The following is a 20,610-nucleotide window of genomic DNA, read 5'->3' on the forward strand; positions in this document are numbered from 1 at the left end:
CGAGCTGCACCCACCCGCTGGCCGGCCGGTCCGCTGCGCAGCTGCGCCCACGGCAACTGCCCGCCAAGCAGCAGTGCCTGTGGCAGCCACGCTGTGTGTGGTGCCCACCCACCCACCGCGCTGGGAAATGGGGCGGGAGGGCGCCGGAGGGATCTGGCGCACCACGGCCCAGGGGCGCTTAAGACGGCCCTGCCCACTAGAACAGTTCTTCTTCATAGAAGTTATCAGAGGCACACACAAACTTCACGTCCGACAGGAATAACTGACACCAACTGACACACAGTCACATGACCCTCTCTCTCTCTCTTAAGGTGGAATGGAACATTACAACAACCTCCCCCTTTCCATGTAACATTATGCACTATTATTACCAACCAATTGCAGTTTTTGTAAATACACCCGAAGTTGTTCTTTGTTGACAACTTTAGACAACAGATCTGCGGGAATCTCGTCACCTGCCATGTAGGCCACTTGAATAAGTCCTTTCCTGCTACATTCCCTTGTACGGTGTAATTTAATTTGCAAGTACTTAGTTCTTTGCTTGCAACTCTCAGAATTAATCAAAGCCAAAGAAAATCTGTTATCTTGATACACCTGTATAGGACAAGTTACCTTAACTCCAATGTCCTGAAACAGTTGTATCAACCAATCTCAATCCATCAGTGAAAATGACAGTGCATTTAATTCATCTTCACAAGAAATTACACTCACTGTCATCTGCTTCCTGCACATACAATCATTAAGACAGTGGTTGTACATATAGCATACTCCAGAAGTGCTTGTTCCGCCTGTGGTGTCACTATCAAAACTTGCATCAGCAAAAATTTCAAGACCTCCAGTCTTCTGACTGTGAACCTTAGCCCATGGTCCATAGTTCCTTTCAAGTAACGAGCTATGTGTTTTAAAGCTTTTCAATCCTGAACAGTAGGACTGTTAGAATGTCTGCTAAGCAGATTAGTATTTGCAGCTATGTCAGGCCTTGAGCATCTGGCAATGAAATTTAGTTTGCCTAGAATGCATCTATACAATGTTATATCAGAAAATGCTTCAGCCTTTTCATCTCTCTGAAAACCTGTCACCATTGGGGTGTCCACAGGATTCACATCTGTCCAATTTAGTCTGGCTAATACATCAGCGATTTTCTGAATTTGATGAACCAGAAAATTATCTGTTTGGTCTTTCTCTACCTGCAGAGACAGGTAATTGGATACCTGGCCAAGATCTTTCATATCAAAGTGTTCTTTCAACTGAGCAAGGGTGTTTCTGTATAAATTTTGATCTTTCCAAAACAACAAATGATCGTTGACAAAACAAATACAATACAGTTTGCGTTGCCCCTCCCCTTTTACAAATACACATGGATCTGCCTTTCCTTGATGTAATCCTAGAGATTGTAATGTTTCAGTAAGTTTGGTGTTCCAACACCTGGCACTCTGTTTAAGACCGGATAGAGATTTCTTTAGTTTACAAACCATCCCTTTTTGTACTTTCACTCCGTAAGGTGGAAGCATGTACACTTCCTCTTTTAAAATCCCGTACAAAAAAGCTGTATTCACGTCGTGATGGTAGACGTGAAGCTTCTCCTCTGCAGCAATTTTGAGCATGGTTCTAATGCTCTCATACTTGATGGTGGGGAAATAGGTTTCATTATAATCTTGACCTGATACCTGGGTAAAACCTTTGGCAACTAATCTGGTTTTATGCCTTACAGTTTTACCATTTTGATCGGTCTTTGCTTTAAAAACCCATTGGCTCCCAGCGAGTCTCATTTCTGGGACTAGTGGAACTTGCTCCCAGGTCTTGTTCCTTTCCGAGGAACTTAGTTCATCATCTATGGCCTTCAACCAGGGTTCAGCTTCCTTAGAGGACAGTTCTTGAACTTCTTGAAAATTGGTAGGTTCCCACATCTTCACTGAGTTACCAACGACAGCAGTAGCTGTGGTGACAAACTCATCATCAAACCTTTTGGGTGGTTTGCCCTTTGTGATTTGTGTATCAGACGTGAGTCTTTAACGCTCATCTCCTCCTTGTTTTAAGAAATGTGGCCATTGGTGAACAGTGGTTCATCCAATTCAGTTTCAGATTCATCAGATGGTCTGAGTGAGGCTTTAACGCTCTGGTAGTCTACTGTTTCGCTGTCACTGTCAGCAGCACCTCCCACTAAATCGGAATCTGAACCTTGGCCATCATCTTTAGCTTCCTCTTCTTCAGGATGACTTTGGAAAATTCCCCCATTGTCCCCCCATTTAGCACAATACTCCACACTCTTGGTGAACTTCACTGTCTTTGTATTGGGCATGTACACTCTGTAGGCACCTGTCTTATATCCCACAAAAATCCCATGTACACCACGCTTCCCGAGCTTGCTGCTCTGCGGAGTATGTACCCACATGTCAGAACCAAATATTCTCATGTACTTGACGTAAGGCTTCTTGCCAAACATCTTTTCATAGGGGGTGTAACCTATGGGTTTTGATAGTCTCCTATTGTAAGTATGCACAAAATGATTCAAACTCTCCCCCCAAAATGATTCTGGTAGGTTGGCATCATTCAACTGAGTTTTTAAAACCCTGTAGTAATGTTTGGTTTGCTCTTTTGCAAAGTCCATTCTCCCATGGAGATCGTGAGCAAGTGAGGTCATGCTGGATTCCCTTCTCAGTCAAAAAGTCCTCAAATTGCTGAGAAGTGAATTCTCCACCACGATAAGTGAAAAGACATTGCAGTTGCTTTCCTTGGGCATTTCGCAACCAAGCATAGAATCCCTTGAACGTATGAAATGCATCTGACTTTTGTTTGAGCAAATACACCTGGAGAAAGAATCAATCAACACGATGAAATATTTAGCTCCACTAAGAGAGGGCTCTAGTGGACCAACGAGGTCGGCATGGACAATTTGGTAGGGCTTTGAAGCCTGTCTACCAGATACCTTACCCTTGGGAGCCACCCTTATCTTGTGCTCTGCACATGACTTACATTTCATGTAGAATTTACAGGATTTAATGGTTAGACCATTAACTACTTCCGGCATTTTGGTTAGCGTTTGCCAGGACATATGACCAAATCTCTTACGGTGTGAATGAGTACAATCTGCATGGAAAACTTTGTGTTTGCCACACAACAAGAATCATTACTTTGCACATTGACACCATTATCATCATAAGCAATCTGAAATAGATTATTCACATAGTCAGCATGTAAGAGTTCTGCATCATTCTTGCTGATGATGCAGATGCCCTTTGAAAAGAAAACGTTAAAGTTCTTCTCTGTGGGCTGGTGAACACTCAACAGGTTCTCAGCTGACTCTGGAACAAATAGAACTTTGTTGATAGTAGAATTCAAGCTCTTAAGCTCGATCATTCCTTCTGCAGCTATCTGGATAGAAGTCCCATCAGCCTGATGAATTTGCCCCTCCTGTGGCTTGAAGGAAGTAAACAAATGCTTGTCTTTGCAAATGTGGTGTGTGGCTGCAGAATCCACAACAAATCTGCCTTTGGTCTTTGCAGAAGTCACTTGTGTAACAAAAGCCTTGTTTTGCACATTCTTTGACTTTTGTCCCCCCCCCCCTCTTCCTGCCATCTGCATATTTTTGCTTTTGTCTTGGGACAATTCCGTTGAATATGACCATGGTTTCCACAGTTCCAACATTTTATAGCTGATAACGCTTTAGCTCTAGCTTTTTAGTGTGCAACTTTCTGAAGTATAGAAGCACAGAACCAGCTTCTTGTCACAAATGTGCGTCTTTTAACGCATTCCACATTTCACGAGCAGTGACTTTGCCATTAATTGTTATTAGTTCCTCCGGAGACACTAAGAAAACTATAATTCCCATGGCCATGGTCCACGCAGCTGTTATAGCATTAGGTGGGCTGTCTTTCACTCCGTGCCACACCGCTGCACGTCTTAATTGTGCCTCACAATAGACTGACCACGTTTCGTAATTTTGTCCATTCAAATGTAGACAAGGGCTTCCCCCCATTGTAGTCCCAGAATGATCCATTCCTGCTCTTTTACTTCAGTCCGGAATTCAGTTCTGTGCAGCTAGGCCCTTGATTTTTGCTGCTCCAGGGAAAGCAACTCAATTGGCAGTTATCAGCCCGTAAAGAAAGAGCTAACAGGGCAAATGCTCTTCCTGGAAATATAATTAACAAAGTCATGGTCAATAATTTTTGTTCTTGTTTAGTGTTTAGTGTTCTTCTTTGTTTAATGAAGGGCAACAGGACTTGGGACTACAGGTGTCCAGCAATGGTCAATATTTGTTCTTCACTAAACAGCCTGCTCTGTTTTGTGAAGGACAACATACCATTTCTCAACAGTGCCCCAACACAGATAAATAGTAGCTCACTGCAAGGAGCTTTCACTGCTTCTTCCAAGAGACACCTCTGAACGTAAGTATCAAACGTGCCTTTCCCGATGCTGCTATGACAGATGTTGGCTTGGAGGGTGTTTGAAAAGGAGGGGAGCAGAGCAGGTATGAAAAAGGAGGTGATGGTGGAAAGGGGGAATGGGTTCAAAGGAGGCTGCGGAATACAAGCAGCTTTAGAAATGGGGAGTTGAAAAGGGTGGTTAGAATTAGCACTGGGTGGGAAGATTGAAGGAGCTAAATGGGGGTCTGTGTGCAAGGGAGAGTTGCAAAAAGGGAGGGAGATGAAGGCATTGAAATGGGAGTGATGCTGAAAATTGGGGGGTTACAAAGGGGCTGAAAATAGGAGGGATGGCTTTAGAATTGGGAGGAAGGGGAAAAGATGGCTTAATAGTTGCAATTAATGGGAGGAGGAAGATCTAGAAGGGGTGTGCAAGTGGAAAAGACAGTAAAGGAAACGTGAGGAAGGGGCATGGAAATGGGGGCAAAGGTGGAAATGGAGGTGCAAATATGGAATAGAAGAGAGAAGCAGCTTCAGAAATGCTGTTAAGAAATTATGACATAGAATCAAAGAACTGGAAGGGACCAACGGGACATCCAGCTCAACCCCCTGCAATGCAGGAATCACAGCTGAACAAGGCCTGACAGATGGCCATCCACCCTCTGTTTAAAAACCTCCATTGAAGGAGATTTCTCCCACTTCTAAGGGATTTGATTCACTGTTGAACAGCTCTCATGGTCATAAGGCTATTCCTCACGTTTAGTCAGAATCTCCTTTTTTATCATTTGAATCCATTGGCTCTGGAGCAGCAGAAAACAAGCTTCCTCCAGTGTGGTTAAGAGCGGTAGACTTGTAATCTTGTGAAATGGGTTTGCGTCTCCACACCTCCACAAGCAGCTGCTGGGTGACAGGGGCGTAGCCAGGATGAAAATCAGGCGGGGCCAAGGGGCGGGGCCAAGGGGCGGGGCCAAGGGGCGGGGCGGGGCCACATCGGAGCAGCCCGAAATCGGGCTGCTCCGACTCCCTCCTCCCCCTCCGCGATAGGAAGGGACGAGGGGGAGCCAGGATCAGCCCGAAATCGGGCTGCTCCGACTCCCTCCTCCCCCTCCGCAATCGGAAGGGACGAGGGGGAGCCAGGATCAGCCCGAAATCGGGCTGCTCCGATCCCCTCCTCCCCCTCTGCAATCGCTGGGGCAGGTGGAGGGAAAGCCCCAGAGCCGCGCAAAGCGGTTGCCTGGCTTTCCCTCCGCCCGCCCCACAGCCAGCCGGCTAGAAGGGACGTCTCCCTTCTCCCTTGCTGGCTGTGGGGCGGAGGGAGGGAAAGCCAGCCAAACGCTTTGCGCGGCTCTGGTGCTTTCCCGCCGCCCGCCCCACAGCCAGCCAGGGAGAAGGGAGACGGCACCGGGCGGGCAGTGGGGCAGGCTGGCCAGTGGCCCTGCTTCTAGGGGGGGGCGATTGCCCCCTCCTGCCCCCCCTGCCTACGCCCATGCTGGGTGACCTTGGGCTTGTCCAGAGGTGTAGCAAGCCCACGTGGTACCCGGTGTGGATTTTTTTTATCGCCCGCCGATTTGCCGGGGCGCTGGGAAAGCTGTGACCTCTTGGGAGCCATGGCTCCCGTCCGTCCCCCTAAAGCTCTCTTTACTTTACTTTAGGAGTAATCCTAGAATCACAGAACCGTAGAGTTAGAAGGGGACCCACTCATTTAATCCAACCCTGGCGATTAATTCTGAGAAAGCCTGAGGAGGTAGAGCCTGTTAGAAACCTCTCGTGGATGGGGGCGCCGCCCCGCACCTCCGACGCATGTTTATTCAATTACACGTGGAGTGTGCAGCTCAGTCTACATTTACTTGCAAGTAAGCCGCCATTTTCTGGCGCCGCCATTTTCTGGTGCCCATAGAAGGGAGAAGCGCCACCGGAAGTCACGTCATGCAACTTCCGGTCATGCGCATGCTGCCGATCCCATATATTTATGACACGGACTTGGCAGGTATGGGAGGGTGGCGCTCTCCGGATCCCCCACCTCCTCCGTCGCCTCCTCATTGAGGCACTGCTGCCGCTCTGGGAAGGAGAGGGGGGAAAGGGGCTGGGAGTCTCCTGCTTCCCTTCAGCCCCAGGATGAGCTGAGCGGAAGCCAAGGGACGCCCCGCCCCTTTCCCCGGCATGGGATAACCGTGCGCCCCCTGGGATGCCATGCGTGCGTTGTCTGCACGGGGCGGCACTCACACACGACAGCCCGTAATGGGGTGCCACTCACGCGGTAGCACGCAAGGCCGCCATGCGCCAGTGGCGGCCCGTACAGACCGCACATGTCCGAACAGCAAGCACGGGCGGAGGCGAGGGGTGCACCGAGTGTCACCCCCCAGGATGTAACCCATGGCGTCCCGCCCCTATTGCCCCCCTTGCTACACCCCTGGGCTACTCACACTTCTTTGAAGTCTCTCAGCCTCACTCACCTCACAGAGTGTTTGTTGTAGGGGAGGAAGGGAAAGGAGAATGATAGCCGCTTTGAGACTCCTTCGGGTAGTGATAAAGCAGGATATCAAATCCAAACTCATTTCTTCTTCTTCCTCTTCTTCTCCTCCTCCTCCACTTTCCATGTGGCAGCCCTTCATATATTTGAAGAGGGCCATCCTATTACCTCCCAGCCTTCTGTTCTCCAGACTAAATAAAAACAACCCCACTGCTGTCAGGGAGAATGAAGTTCTCAAGGATGGAGAAGATCACTTTGAGGAAGAGGAAGGCATTCCCTTAGAAGGGACCCATTCCTTTTAAAAATTAAAATTTTATTAATATGCAAACATACAAATATATAAACAGAAGATTTAAAGGGAAAAACCCATACAAAATTCATATGGAAAAACTATAAAGTATAAAAAACAATAAATTATAAATCATATATAAAACCTATAAATTATAAATCCTTGCAAATCATATATAAATCCTCTTTAAATCATAAAATAATCTTGTATGAAATCAAATAACAAATATCAAAAATTTTAACATAACAGAAATGCGTAACTGATAAGGGACAAAACAAGCGTAAAAAATAAACAGATAATAAAATACAAATAATAAAAAGCTACCACCACCTCACCCCGCACCCCCCCTTCACCTCGTGTGACTTCCAGTCTTCCCTCTACTCTGGTTTATATCTCTCTCTGTCGTTATGCATACTTTTTCCATCTTTAATTTTGGGCCTTTTATATTTCTGTCAGGAGGTTGGCTTTTTCCACCTGTTTCCTTAAATATTGTTTAAACATTTTCCAATCTTTTTCTAATTTTTCTTCTTTCAAACCTTTCACCTTTCCCACTTTTATTGTTAAATTTTGATAGGTTGTCAATTTTATAATCCACTCCTCCTTATTTGGTATTTTATCGCTTTTCCAATTCTTTGCGATGAGTAGTCTGTTGGCTACTGTAGCATGCATCACTAAAGATCTATCTCTTGCTTTTATATCATCATTTAATAATCCTAATAGGAATAATTCTGGCTCCTCTTTGAAAAGATCTTAGTATCTTTTTCATTTCATTGTATATGTCTTCACAAATTTCTAAAAAAAATTGCACTGCCACCAAACATGCAAGTAAGTCCCAATTTCTTCCTGGCACCTCCAACAAATATTACTCATTCCTTTATACATTTTAGCCAATTTTCCCAGTGTTAGGTATGGGTTTCAAGATAAATTATAAAAAGAGTGGTATATTAGTAATGTTTTTGGGAAAGGATGAAAAAATTAAATTACAGGAAATATCAGTTATCGAAATGAAAAAAAGAATAAAATACCTAGGTATTCAGATGACAACAAAAAGCATTGATTTGTACCAAGAGAATTACGAAAAAACACGGAAAGAGATTAGACAAAAATTAGAAATTTGGCCTAAATTATATTTTTCAATATTAGGAAGAATTTCTGTTATAAAAATGAATATATTAACTAAAATGATGTACCATTTTCAAAATATGCCAATTCTGGGAGGAGCAAAATGCTTTAAAGATTGGAGAAAAGATATATCAAAATTTATTTGGAGTGGTAAAAAACCCAGGATAAAATATAAAATTTTGACAGATAAAAGGGAAAGGGGAGGGTTTGGTTTGCCAAATTTAGAATTATATCATGATGCGGCAGGGTTATTATGGTTAAAGGACTGGATGGAACTTAAAAACACTGAAATGTTAGATCTGGAAGGAGTAGGTCTAGGATTCGGCTGGCACCTATACATGATGAAAGAAAAAATGGAAGTACATAACATCTTTAAGAATAATATTATGAGAAAAACATTATATAAAATTTGGAAGAAACATCAAAACATATTAGAACCAAAAATGCCGTGGTGGGTATCACCTTTTGAAATAATTACAGTTAAAAAATGGAAATATGGGAATAAATTGGCCAACTTATAAAGATTTGTTAGAGGAGGTAGAAGGGAATTGGAAATTAAAGGAATATGATGAGATTAAAAGCTTCTTTAATGTTTGGCTACAGTATTTTCAAATTAAGCAAAGATTTCAATTAGATAATAAAATCGGATTTGGGAGAGAAATGTCAAAATTTGGAAAAAGTTTTATTAGAAGGGAAAGACAAAAATATAAAAAATATTTATGAGTTGCTTCTTGAATGGGAAACGAAAGATGAATTGACCAAAGAAACAATGATCAGGTGGGCACAAGATTTAGGGAAAACAATCATGTATGAAAGATGTGCTCACGAATTATGAATTACGAGAAAATTTTCTAAGAAGGGACCCATTCCTTGAGGGGTGCTCATGTCAAGGTTACCTTTCCAGCTGGGGAGACCACACGTTCAGGGAAAAATGAAGGAACACAGAAATATCTTTTGCTTGGCTTTAATTACAAAAACAAAAACTCCTCTAACATTAAATTACATTAGTTACATGTAGGTAGCCGTGTTGGTCTGAGTCGAAGCAAAATAAAAAAATTCCTTCAGTAGCACCTTAAAGACCAACTAAGTTTTTATTTTGGTATGAGCTTTTGTGTGCATGCACACTTATTCAGATCACATTACATTACATCTATAAGTATGACCCACCCATCAATCCGTTCACCAGGGTACATGCTGCTCTTTATATACTATACCCAATTGCTGACACAGCTTAATTAACACAACAGCACCTGCTATACTGCTTCACAGCTGTAAAACTAGGTCATGATATCAACTCTGTCCTTTAAAGAGATACACAAAGAGATACGTTAATATTTAAAGAAACCATTCAACAGTTTGGTATACTGCTTTCCACAAAGAAACACAAACTTGCGTACAAAAACAATCTTGCTTTATTTCACCTCACTCCATCCTTAATAAAGGCTTTAACAAAGATTACTATGCTTCTAACATTCTGCCAAAAGAAAAGAAAGTGAGATTGTTAAAATCCTGCCAGAAAGGCATATAAGAGTCGAATGACTCGAAGGCAAGCCATTGCAATGATGAATTTTGAATGCGATTTGTCTTCACAGACTACTTCCAGAGGAACACAATGTCTCGTCTCTACCTGTGTTTGCTTCTTGCTGGGCTCTGTGCTTTTGCCCAATGTCACCATACCCCTGACCACAAAGAGAACCATGGCCATGGCCATTCTCCTCCTGCTGAAGGTGAAAGAGGTCTGCCCTCTTTGAAGATAGCCCCAGGAAATGCTGACTTCGCCTTTCGATTCTACCAGCAGGTTGCTTCAGGGTCCGCTGAGAAGAACATTTTCTTTTCCCCTCTGAGCATTTCCACTGCCTTGGCCATGATGTTACTGGGAGCTAGAACAACCACGTTGAGTCAGCTTTTGTCAGGACTTGGCTTCTCAGATATTACCGAACAGGAAATACATGAGGGTTTCCATGATCTCTTACGTATACTGAACCGCCCCAATCCTGAACTCCACCTGAGCACTGGGAACGCCCTATTCACAGATGACCAAGTGAAACTCCTGCAGAAGTTCCTGGATGATGCCAAACATTTTATGATACGGATGTTCTTCCAACTAACTTGAAGAATCCTGCAGTAGCTGAAAGTCAAATCAATAGCTATATAGAAAAAAAAAACCAACGGGGAAATAGTTGATGCTGTCAAGGGTCTTAACCCAGAGGCTCTAATGGTTATGGTGAACTATATTTACATGAGAGGTAAGTCAGATGGACTTGTTTTATACACATTATGCATCTTGGATGTTCTTTAAGTCTGGAGTCATCATCTGCCCACTGTGTGAGAATAATCTTATCAGACTTCTCATCACAGAGAAGCTCCTTTAATCAATCAGAAAATTGAGCTTCACCATTATTGAAACAAATCAAATATACTGTGAGTACCCTTTTCCTGGAAATGAGATTAAGTAATTGGGAACTAGATTAAGAACAGTTAATGCCACTAAAACAGAAGCTTTTATTAAAAGCTCTGAGTATGACAATTAATATATTAAAGAATTAAATGACATGTATGCTGTTATTGTTCTTTCCATAAGCCAATTGGGAAAAAACCTTTCAATCCTCGGAGTGCAAGAGAAGAAGACTTCCATGTGGATGAGCAAACCACGGTGAAAGTCCCTATGATGAACAAAGACAGCTGGTTTGAGTTTTACCATGATAAGAACTTGTCCTGCAAGGTTGTGAAGCTCCCTTACAAGGGCGACGTTTCAGCATTATTTATTCTTCCTTACCAAGGAATAATGAAGCAGTTGGAAAATGCTCTTAGCAAATGGGTGGCCAACTTCCAAGAGACTGACAGGTCAAAGTTTTTGAGCTTTTTTTAGGAAGGAAAGCCCTGTTTGGGGGATTTCATGTAAATGTTGTTGAGCATCTTTAGGGAAGAGGAAAGTGACATTGAGCTTTTTTTTAAGGACGGAAAGCCCTGTTTTTGGTGGTTCAGGTCATTTTAGGGGTGCTGGGGAAAGATGTTGAGATTTTTTATGGGGAGCCAAAGTTTTTTAGCATCTTTGGGGGGGAGCCACTGATCTACCACAGATGTCCAGTGATCTACTGGTAGATCACGATCTACCTGTTGGACATGCCTGCCATAGTGTAAAGAGTGTAGTACATATTTGTAGGTGTAAATATATTGTTGTGAGTTTGAGGGATAGTGATAAGCTGTATAGTGACCAAGTCCCTTGTAATTCCAGAGCAGGGTCAATCAAGCATAGATGTCACTGAGAAAGGAGTGCAAACATGCTAGGAATGTGGGCTTGGGAGAGCACACACACACCCCAGCACATTTTCCCCCCAAAGCAATATCTCACTAGCCTCTGGTTCCTCTTTCAACAGGAAAATAGATCTATCCCTTCCAAAGTTTTCAATCTCTGGCAACTATGTTATCAAAGGGATGTTAAGAAGAATGAATATTATGGATGTATTCACAGATCAAGCAGACCTCTCTGGAATTACTGATCTATATTTTCTTGCATCCTCCATTTTTCCCCAGAGGTACACTGTTGCCTGAAGGTTCAAATGAACATAATTTGGGGTACTTGAACCACACTCCCCTCTCTCATGGAGGGCAGGAGCCAAAAATATTTGCTATTCCAGCTATGATGACTAAGAGGCACCAATATCCCATCTCTCCCTCTGCTATAGCCTAGTGGCATGAGTGGTGCTTGATGACAGTTTAGGGGGTGGAGCCCCACTGGAGCTGGTCTCCCAACAGAACTGATGGAGAGACCCTAAAGGCCCAGCTCTCCCTCTTCCCTTGGTCATGCTATCTGGGGCTGATGGGAGTTGGGATCCAAAAACATCAGGAGGGCCACAGCTTCCCCACCTCTGACACAGAATTTTCAAGAGCAGATGATTAGATGCTAGTTGCTTTGCAAAAAGTGCAGTTAGCATTGGAGAAGGAGGAGAAATCGGATATACAGTGGTACCTCTGGTTAAGAACTTAATTCATTCCGGAGGTCCATTCTTAACCTGAAACTCTTCTTAACCTGAAGCACCACTTTAGATAATGGGGCCTCCTGCTGCCACCGCGCCGCGAGAGGACGATTTCAGTTCTCATCCTGAAGCAAAGTTCTTAACCTGAGGTACTATTTCTGGGTTAGCGGAGTTTGTAACCTGAAGCGTTTGTAACCCTAGGTACCACTGTATTTGCAAGCTTTGTGCAGATTTATCACATACCTGCTTTATTCTGACCTGCTCATGCATTGTAGTTTTCAAAAATAATAATACTCCTGATTAACCGTATGCTGTGTGTATTACTGCAGCATAATTTTAAAGTATATAACTAAATATGTATTTTATCCAGTTATATAAACATTTGTATTTATTTGTTTATGTGATGGCTACATTTGGAAACCTAGTATTTATAATATTATAGGAGTAATAGGGTAATATTATATACAGTGGAACCTCGGTTTATGAACACCTCGGTTTATGAATTTTCGGTTTATGAACACTGCGGACCCATCTGGAATGGATTAATTCATTTTCCATTACTTTCAATGGGAAAGTTTGCTTCAGTTTATGAACGCTTCAGTTTATGAACAGACTTCCGGAACCAATTACACCCATGCTTCAGTTTATGAACGCTTCAGTTTAAGTACTCCGCGGACCCGTCTGGAACGGATTAATCCACTTTCCATTACTTTCAATGGGAAAGTTTGCTTCAGTTTATGAACGCTTACTCCACAGACCGTCTGGAACGGATTAATTCACTTTCCATTACTTTCAATGGGAAAGTTCGCTTCAGTTTATGAACGCTTCAGTTTATGAACAGACTTCCGGAACCAATTGTGTTCATAAACCGAGGTACCACTGTATGATGTATATATGAAAGAAGTGTTTGTATTTTTAGCATAATCAGCCAGGGACGGGGATCTTGCTTCTCATCAACATTAAGGGAGAGAGACAAGAACTAGGAAAAAAATAATTATGGAGAAGATTGACATCAAGATTTTCAGAAAATTCCATCCATTCCTCCTTGAGTCTGACTGATACAGAAATATGATGCTTAGAACTGGTTAGAGGAACCAGATCAATAGGTAATCAGTGTGAGAAATGACCACATGACGTTGTTTCTTAAGACATTCAATGGATGCCTAGATTTTCTCATGATAAAACCCTGAGTCAGACACAATCTTGCACTAATTTTTGTTGTATTTCTTTGCAGGCTATTCACAAAGCTTATTTAAATGTCCACGAGAATGGCATTGAAGCTGCAGCTACTACTGCCATTGAAATGGTTCCTTCCTCCCTTCCTCCTGTACTTAGATTCAACCGCCCCTTTCTGATGCTGACTATCGACGAGGAAACTGGCACCGTCCTTATCATGGGAAAAGTCATGAATCCTACTGAGGCATGATTGCTCAACTTGTGTTGCAGCACAGAAAACATGGGGTTGCCAAAATGAAGCATGATTGATAAGATGATTTTAGGTATCAGAGTGATTACTGTCACATGTTCCCAAACCGAACAAATAAAACACTGATTGAGTGGTCTGCAAAATCACTTGGCGTTTTTCTTTCTTTTTTCACAATCCTAAAAAATAAGCTGTTTATTTTAAGTGTGCTCTCTAGCGTTCACTCCAAGATAATTTGGGGTCTGTGTGTAGATCCCTGTGCCATTTGAAAGATCAGGTTAACAGTATTTTATTATTATCTCTCATGCAGGTGTAGTATCCACAAGTAGCCAACAGTTGCAGGGAGAAGGTCAGGTAGGTCAAATGCTCAGAATGAGCTGAGGCTTTCAGGAGAGGTTTTGTTGTTATTGTTTAGTCGTTTAGTCGTGTCCGACTCTTCGTGACCCCATGGACCATAGCACACCAGGCACTCCTGTCTTGCACTGCCTTCTGCAGTTTGGTCAAACTCATGTTCGTAGTTTCGAGAACACTGTCCAACCATCTCGTCCTCTGTCGTCCCCTTCTCCTTGTGCCCTCAATCTTTCCCAACATCAGGGTCTTTTCCAAGGATTCTTCTCTTCTCGTGAGGTAGCCAAAGTATTGGAGCCTCAGCTTCACGATTTGTCCTTCCAGGGCTGATTTCCTTCAGAATGGATAGGTTTGATCTTCTTGCAGTCCATGGGACTCTCAAGAGTCTCCTCCAGCACCATAATTCAAAAGCATCAATTCTTCGGCGATCAGCCTTCTTTATGGTCCAGCTCTCACTTCCATACATCACTACTGGGAAAACTATTGCTTTAACTATACGGACCTTTGTAGGCAAGGTGATGTCTCTGCTTTTTAAGATGCTGTCTAGGTTTGTCATTGCTTTTCTCCCAAGAAGCAGGCGTCTTTTAATTTCGTGACTGCTGTCACCATCTGCAGTGATCAAGGAGCCCAAGAAAGTAAAATCTCTCACTGCCTCCATTTCTTCCCCTTCTATTTGCCAGGAGGTGATGGGTCCAGTGGCCATGATCTTGGTTTTTTTGATGTTGAGCTTCAGACCATATTTTGCGCTCTCCTCTTTCACCCTCATTAAAAGGTTCTTTAATTCCTCCTCACTTTCTGCCATCAAGGTTGTGTCATCTGCATATCTGAGGTTGTTGATATTTCTTCTGGCAATCTTAATTCCGTCTTGGGATTCATCTACTCCAGCCTTTCGCATGATGAATTCTGCATATAAGTTAAATAAGCAGGGAGACAAGATACAACCTTGTCGTACTCCTTTCCCAATTTTGAACCAATCAGTTGTTCCATATCCAGTTCTAACTGTAGCTTCTTGTCCCACATAGAGATTTCTCAGGAGACAGATGAGGTGATCAGGCACTCCCATTTCTTTAAGAACTTGCCATAGTTTGCTGTGGTCGACACAGTCAAAGGCTTTTGCATAGTCAATGAAGCAGAAGCAGGAGAGGTTACAAATATTAAAAAAGGTTTATTTGACTATGCACAAAGCCAGAGGAAGAATAAGCAAGTAGTAGGTCCTATGTGTGGAGAACACGAAGAAATTATATTCGGTGGCAGAGTGAAGGCAGAACTGCTCAACACATACTTGGCCTCTGTCTTCACTGAAAAGAAAAGCAATGCTCAACCTGGTGATAACAGAAAAAATAATCCATAGAAGGAGCTGCAGTCTAAGACAGGGAAAAAAGATGGTATGGGAACTTCAAATGAATCCAAATCTGCAGCGCCTGATGAGCTGCACCCAAGGGCACTAAAGGAGCTTCCTGTTGTAATCTAAGAGCCTCTGTCTCTAATCTTGGAGAATTCTTGGAGAACAGGTGAGGTCTTTGCAGTCTGGAGGAGGGCAAATGTTTTCCCCATCTTCAAAAGGGGAGGGGGAGAAGACATTACCAGTGACCTTGACTTCAAGGTCCTAGAACAGATAATTAAACAATCTGCCTGTGAGCACTTAGAATGGATGCTGTGATTACTAAGCCCCAGCATGGTTTTCTCAAACAATATCTGTATATTGTGTCTCTTGTCAAATATCTTAGGCATGTGCATTTTACCCTACAGTGCTTTGGCTTCCTTGGATGGCTGTTAATTGCCCCTGCTTTTAACAAAACTGATTACATCGAGGAGGCTCACAGATAACTTTCCAATACCGCCTTTTACATGAAATTGGACTCAGACCCCACTCAAGAATACAAAAAAGAACAGAACAAGATTGTTAATGAGCTACCCCCACACATCCAAGAACAGATTCTCACAAACACACCAGTGGAACCTCAACCAGGACTTTCTATCTTCTACCTAAAATACACAAACCAGGAAATCCAGGACACCCCATCATCTCATGTATTGGCACTATTACGGTGGGTGGACTCTGTTCTGAAACCATATGCCATCAGTGCTCCCAGCTATGTACATGACACCACAGGTTTTCTGAGGAAAATCTTCCTAACAATACTATACTAGCCACTAAGGATGTGGAATCTCTGTATACCAACATCCCACACAATGATGGTTTACAAGCCATAAGGAACACCATTTCAGATAAAATCGCAGCAGACTTTGCTACCAGACTCTGCCATTTTATCCTTACCCACATTCACTTCAAATTTGGTGATGACCTGTTCCTCCAGATCAGCGGCACCCGCATGGCCCCACAGTATGCCAACATCTTCATGGCAGATTTAGAACAACATTTCCTAAACTTCCTACCCACTCAAACCTCTCTTGTACCTGTGATACATTGGTGATATTTTTATTATCTGGACACATGGTCAACAGACCCTGGACACCTTCCACCAGACATTCAATGAATTTCACCCCACCATCAACATAACAGTGAACCAATCTGTGCAAGAAATACATTTTTGGACACTACTATAAAAATACAGGATGGGCGTATAGACACCACCCTATACCGAAAACCAACTGACCGACAAACATATCTACATGCTTCTAGCTACCATCCCAAACATACCAAACAATCCATTGTATATAACCAGCCGTATCTGTTCCAACTCTACAGACAGAGACTCTCACCTAAGAAATCTGCAGCAAACCTTTTTTAGAACTAAAATATCTGCCTGATGAAGTTAAACAACAGATCAACAGAGCCAGACTGATACCCAGAGAGAACCTGCTGCAAGGCAGACCCAAAAAAGAAAATAACAGAACACCACTAGTAATCACATACAGCTCCCAAGTTAAAACAGTACAAAGCATCATCAGAGATCTACAACCTCTCCTAGACAATGACAGTTCTCTTTCTCAAGCTCTGGAAGGAAGACCTTTCATTGCCTACAGATAGCCACCCAATCTTAAACAACTCCTCACCCACAGTAATACAACCACATGTTTTACTGTACTATTTAATTGTGTGAAAGACATTTCTGTTTAGGGAGGCTTTTAATGTTTAATAGATCACTGTGTTTTATTTTTCTGTTGGAAGCCACCCAGAGTGGCTGGGGAATAATAATAATAATAATAATAATAATAATAATAATAATAATAATTCTTCAAACCACATATACCAATCAAGCCTCCAGTGACAAAGGTGGATTAATGTGTGCCCACACATGCACAAAGCAGAAAGTTGTAGACTCAGGCCATGCATTCCCCCTGCCACTTCACCATCCAGACCAGAAATGAAGGACACCACACAATCAATATGTGATCAAGTCAGGCCACAACTTTATTGACTACAGATGAAGGCAATGGGTAACAATTTACTTCTGGCCCATATGCCAGAAATGACTTCAAGGGTCAACCCAGCAGCAGGGATTCTTATAACTTACATCAAATGGGGGGAATCCTGGCAGGGATCGCCACCTAGGGGAGTGCTGAGGCTCAGGCCCCCATCCAGGCATAAGGACAGAAGCAACTCTTACACAGATTCCTTTAAAGTGTCTGCTTGCCTTCTATCACTGTGCCACACAGAGCGTGCTCACATACGGTTTATGTGTGTGGTACGGAAGCTGTACTTCTCAGGATAGAGCAGGGCTGCGTAGAATTATTAAAACAGCAGAGAGCATTATTGGCTGCTCACTCTCCACCTTAGAACAAATCTACACCACCAGGCACCATAGAAAAGCACTAGACATATCAAGAGATCCAATGCACCCTGGTCACCATTTCTTTGAGCTCCTGCCATCAAGACGGAGATATAGAACTATGCAGGCAAGAACGAGCCGTCTCAGGAACAGTTTCTTCTCTAGAGCGATTTTGGCCTTAAATGGAAAGCCTGGACTTTGAAGTCATCTTATTTTACTTGTTATTTTGTATTATATTTACTGTTTTTAATTTGGTTTTGTAATTTTGGATTATGCGGAATGCTTTATCTGAGTGGATGTAGCAACAGAGTAATTTGGTTGTTCCCGCAAGGGGACAATGACAATAAAGATATCTTATCTTATCTTAACGGGGTACCCTATTTGGGGAAGGTGATGCAAGGGTACAACCCCCCCTCCAGCCAAGACCAAGGTTACCCAGTGCCTAAACCACTAAACTTGTGATGACTGCTAGGAGGTAGGCTCACCCTTCACGCATAGCCAAATTGCCTGAAAGGCAATTTCCTACCTGGCCCTGAATACAGCAACCACCAATGCCAAAGCAGCTGTAAAATGCATTATTGAAGGAGTGGGTGGGTGGGTTGATCTGATGCAAAGAGCCAGTTGCCAAGGGTAGGCACAGCTTGGTTGTGGGACCTGAGGGAAGTCTAATTGTTTTGTCAGGCTCACCTCAGGGGCAGTTCCTGCCTTCTGAGCCATGCTGCCATTGGCCCATTTGGCAGGCTGGCTCAGAGCCAGCTTTCCAGGCAAGAAGTGAGAGCCGTAGCTCACACACTGGCTGGGAATGGCCACCGGCCCCAATGGCTTCCGCCATGTTTGGGGAGAGGAGGCACTGACCGACCCACAATACTGCCACATCCAGGAAGGGGTAAGCGTACTTCCCTAAGACAGGAGGAACCAGGTTACTCCGCAGACAATACCTGTGGCCCTACAGCAAAGGATTGGAAGCATTACTTCTTCCTTCTTCCAAGAACCTTTGACATGTGACTTGAGAAGCACACAGTGTCCCCACCAGCTTGGCATACACCCCAATGCACATAGATAGCCCAAAGGGCACCGCAAATAACCCAACACAAGAAAGCATAAGGTGATCAAAGAGTGCCCTTCACCCAATATTGCCTCAGTTATTTGCCTCTCCATCTCTTTAGTTGTATTTCCTACCCAGATTAACAGGCAGTTAAACAAGGTAATCAAATCAAAGTTTATTGAACGGTCACAGACCAATTCGACTCATGTGGCGAGTCAGCAGAGCATAACATAGAAAGATACCAGGGACAATTTCAGTACAAGTTGAACAACAATTACAGTTTAGAGTTAGAAAACATAAGATTAAATGTTAGCATTCCCCTGCGAATTGCCATTCGGAAACTCTTGTTTCCTACGTCTAATAGCAGATACACAAAATTTTGCAACATTGGTCATGATTTCGGGGTCCTTAACTTCCACCAGGGCTCTCAGGCATTGGGGTTCTGGTTCGTACTTAAACTTTTGTAAAACTGGGGTAATAAAGGACAAACGTAAATCCTCATAGAGGCTGCAGTATAGCAATACATGTGTATTTGTTTCTACTTCCGATGAGCCACATGGGCAAATATGTGTCTCATAAGGTTTACCCTCATACCTGCCTTGCAACAGGGCAGAGGGGAGTACATTAAATCTGCCCATGGAGAAGGAATGCCTATACTTAGGTATTTGTAATTTTGTCAGATAATTTGCAGGAGAGAACCCTCTCCCATAATCTCTTATTTCAGCGGGTTTGTCCATTTTGCCCATATGACATTGCAACTCCACGTCCCTGATTCGTTGGCGCACTTGGTTTCTGGCTCTCTCATATCCCACCGCTATCAAGGTCTGCGGAGAGAACCCCAGGCTTCTTAACTTTTCATACAAAGTGTCTTTCCAGTTAGAATGATAGGTATCTAGTAATGTTAGAGGAGCCAGCCCAGCCGGGGAAAAATGAGTTTTAGCCAATAGTGTATCTTTAGAGTCCACAGTCGTGCACTGACAGGTATTTGCCCAACTTCTAAGCGGACTGCTATATTGGAAACTCAGGGGGGGGGATCCCTAGTAGGCAATGAAAAAAATTAGTTTGAAATGCCTCCAGGTGAGCTAAATTTTTGAAACCGCATACCTGGGATCCATATATAAGTTGCGGAAGTATTTTTGCAGCGAAAACTTGGGAGGCTGCCGGGATGTGTTGACCTCCTTTCTCGTAAAAAAATCTAGTTAGAGCTTTGGTTGCTCTTCCTGCATTGGCAATGGCGTTTTTCATCTTATAGTGCCAGGAGCCCCTTTCCTGAAAAGTTATTCCCAGGTATTTGAAGGTTGCTACCTGCACAATTGGATGACTATCAATTCTCCATTTATGTTTTCTTGTTTTCTTTTTTTTAAAAAAACACCATAATTTTAGATTTACTGTAATTAATTGATAATTGTTCAGCTTGACAATAATTAGCAAGTGATCTCAGAAGTTTCCTTAAACCAACACAGGAAAAAGAAAGTAGGACTGCATCGTCCGCATACAAGAGGACTGGGAGGGGCATACCTGCTAATTTGGCTGGGTGGGCATTTTCTTTCGCCATATTTCCTGCTAAAGAATTAATATAGAAATTAAATAGTGTTGGCGCAAGGACGCACCCTTGTTTAACCCCGTGATAAGTTTGAATTTCTTTAGTTAGGTGGCCCTGTTGATCACATCTTACCCTGATCCTAGTGTTTTCATATAGACTACGGATAAGGTGCAATAAGTGTCTTTCTATGCTTGTGGTGCCAAGCTTTTCCCAAAGTCTATCCCTTGGTATTAAATCGAAATCAGATTTGAAATCTATAAAAGCTGTGTATAAGGAGCCTCCTTTTCTTGAGTATTTT

At 43.0% G+C, this 20,610-nt stretch overlaps 1 pseudogene across 1 annotated transcript; it reads left to right on the forward strand.

Moving 5' to 3' along the window:
• The first annotated feature begins 4,163 nt into the window (after nt 1–4,163).
• Nucleotides 4,164–14,130, forward strand: LOC118078411 (kallistatin pseudogene; annotated as a pseudogene). Its single transcript, XR_015950760.1, has 2 exons — nt 4,164–4,385; nt 9,835–14,130. The product of XR_015950760.1 is annotated as a kallistatin pseudogene (transcript).
• Nucleotides 14,131–20,610: the final 6,480 nt, after the last annotated feature.

Source organism: Zootoca vivipara, chromosome 1 (assembly GCF_965207765.1).
Source record: "Zootoca vivipara chromosome 1, rZooViv2.hap1.1, whole genome shotgun sequence".
Lineage (NCBI taxonomy): Eukaryota > Metazoa > Chordata > Lepidosauria > Squamata > Lacertidae > Zootoca > Zootoca vivipara.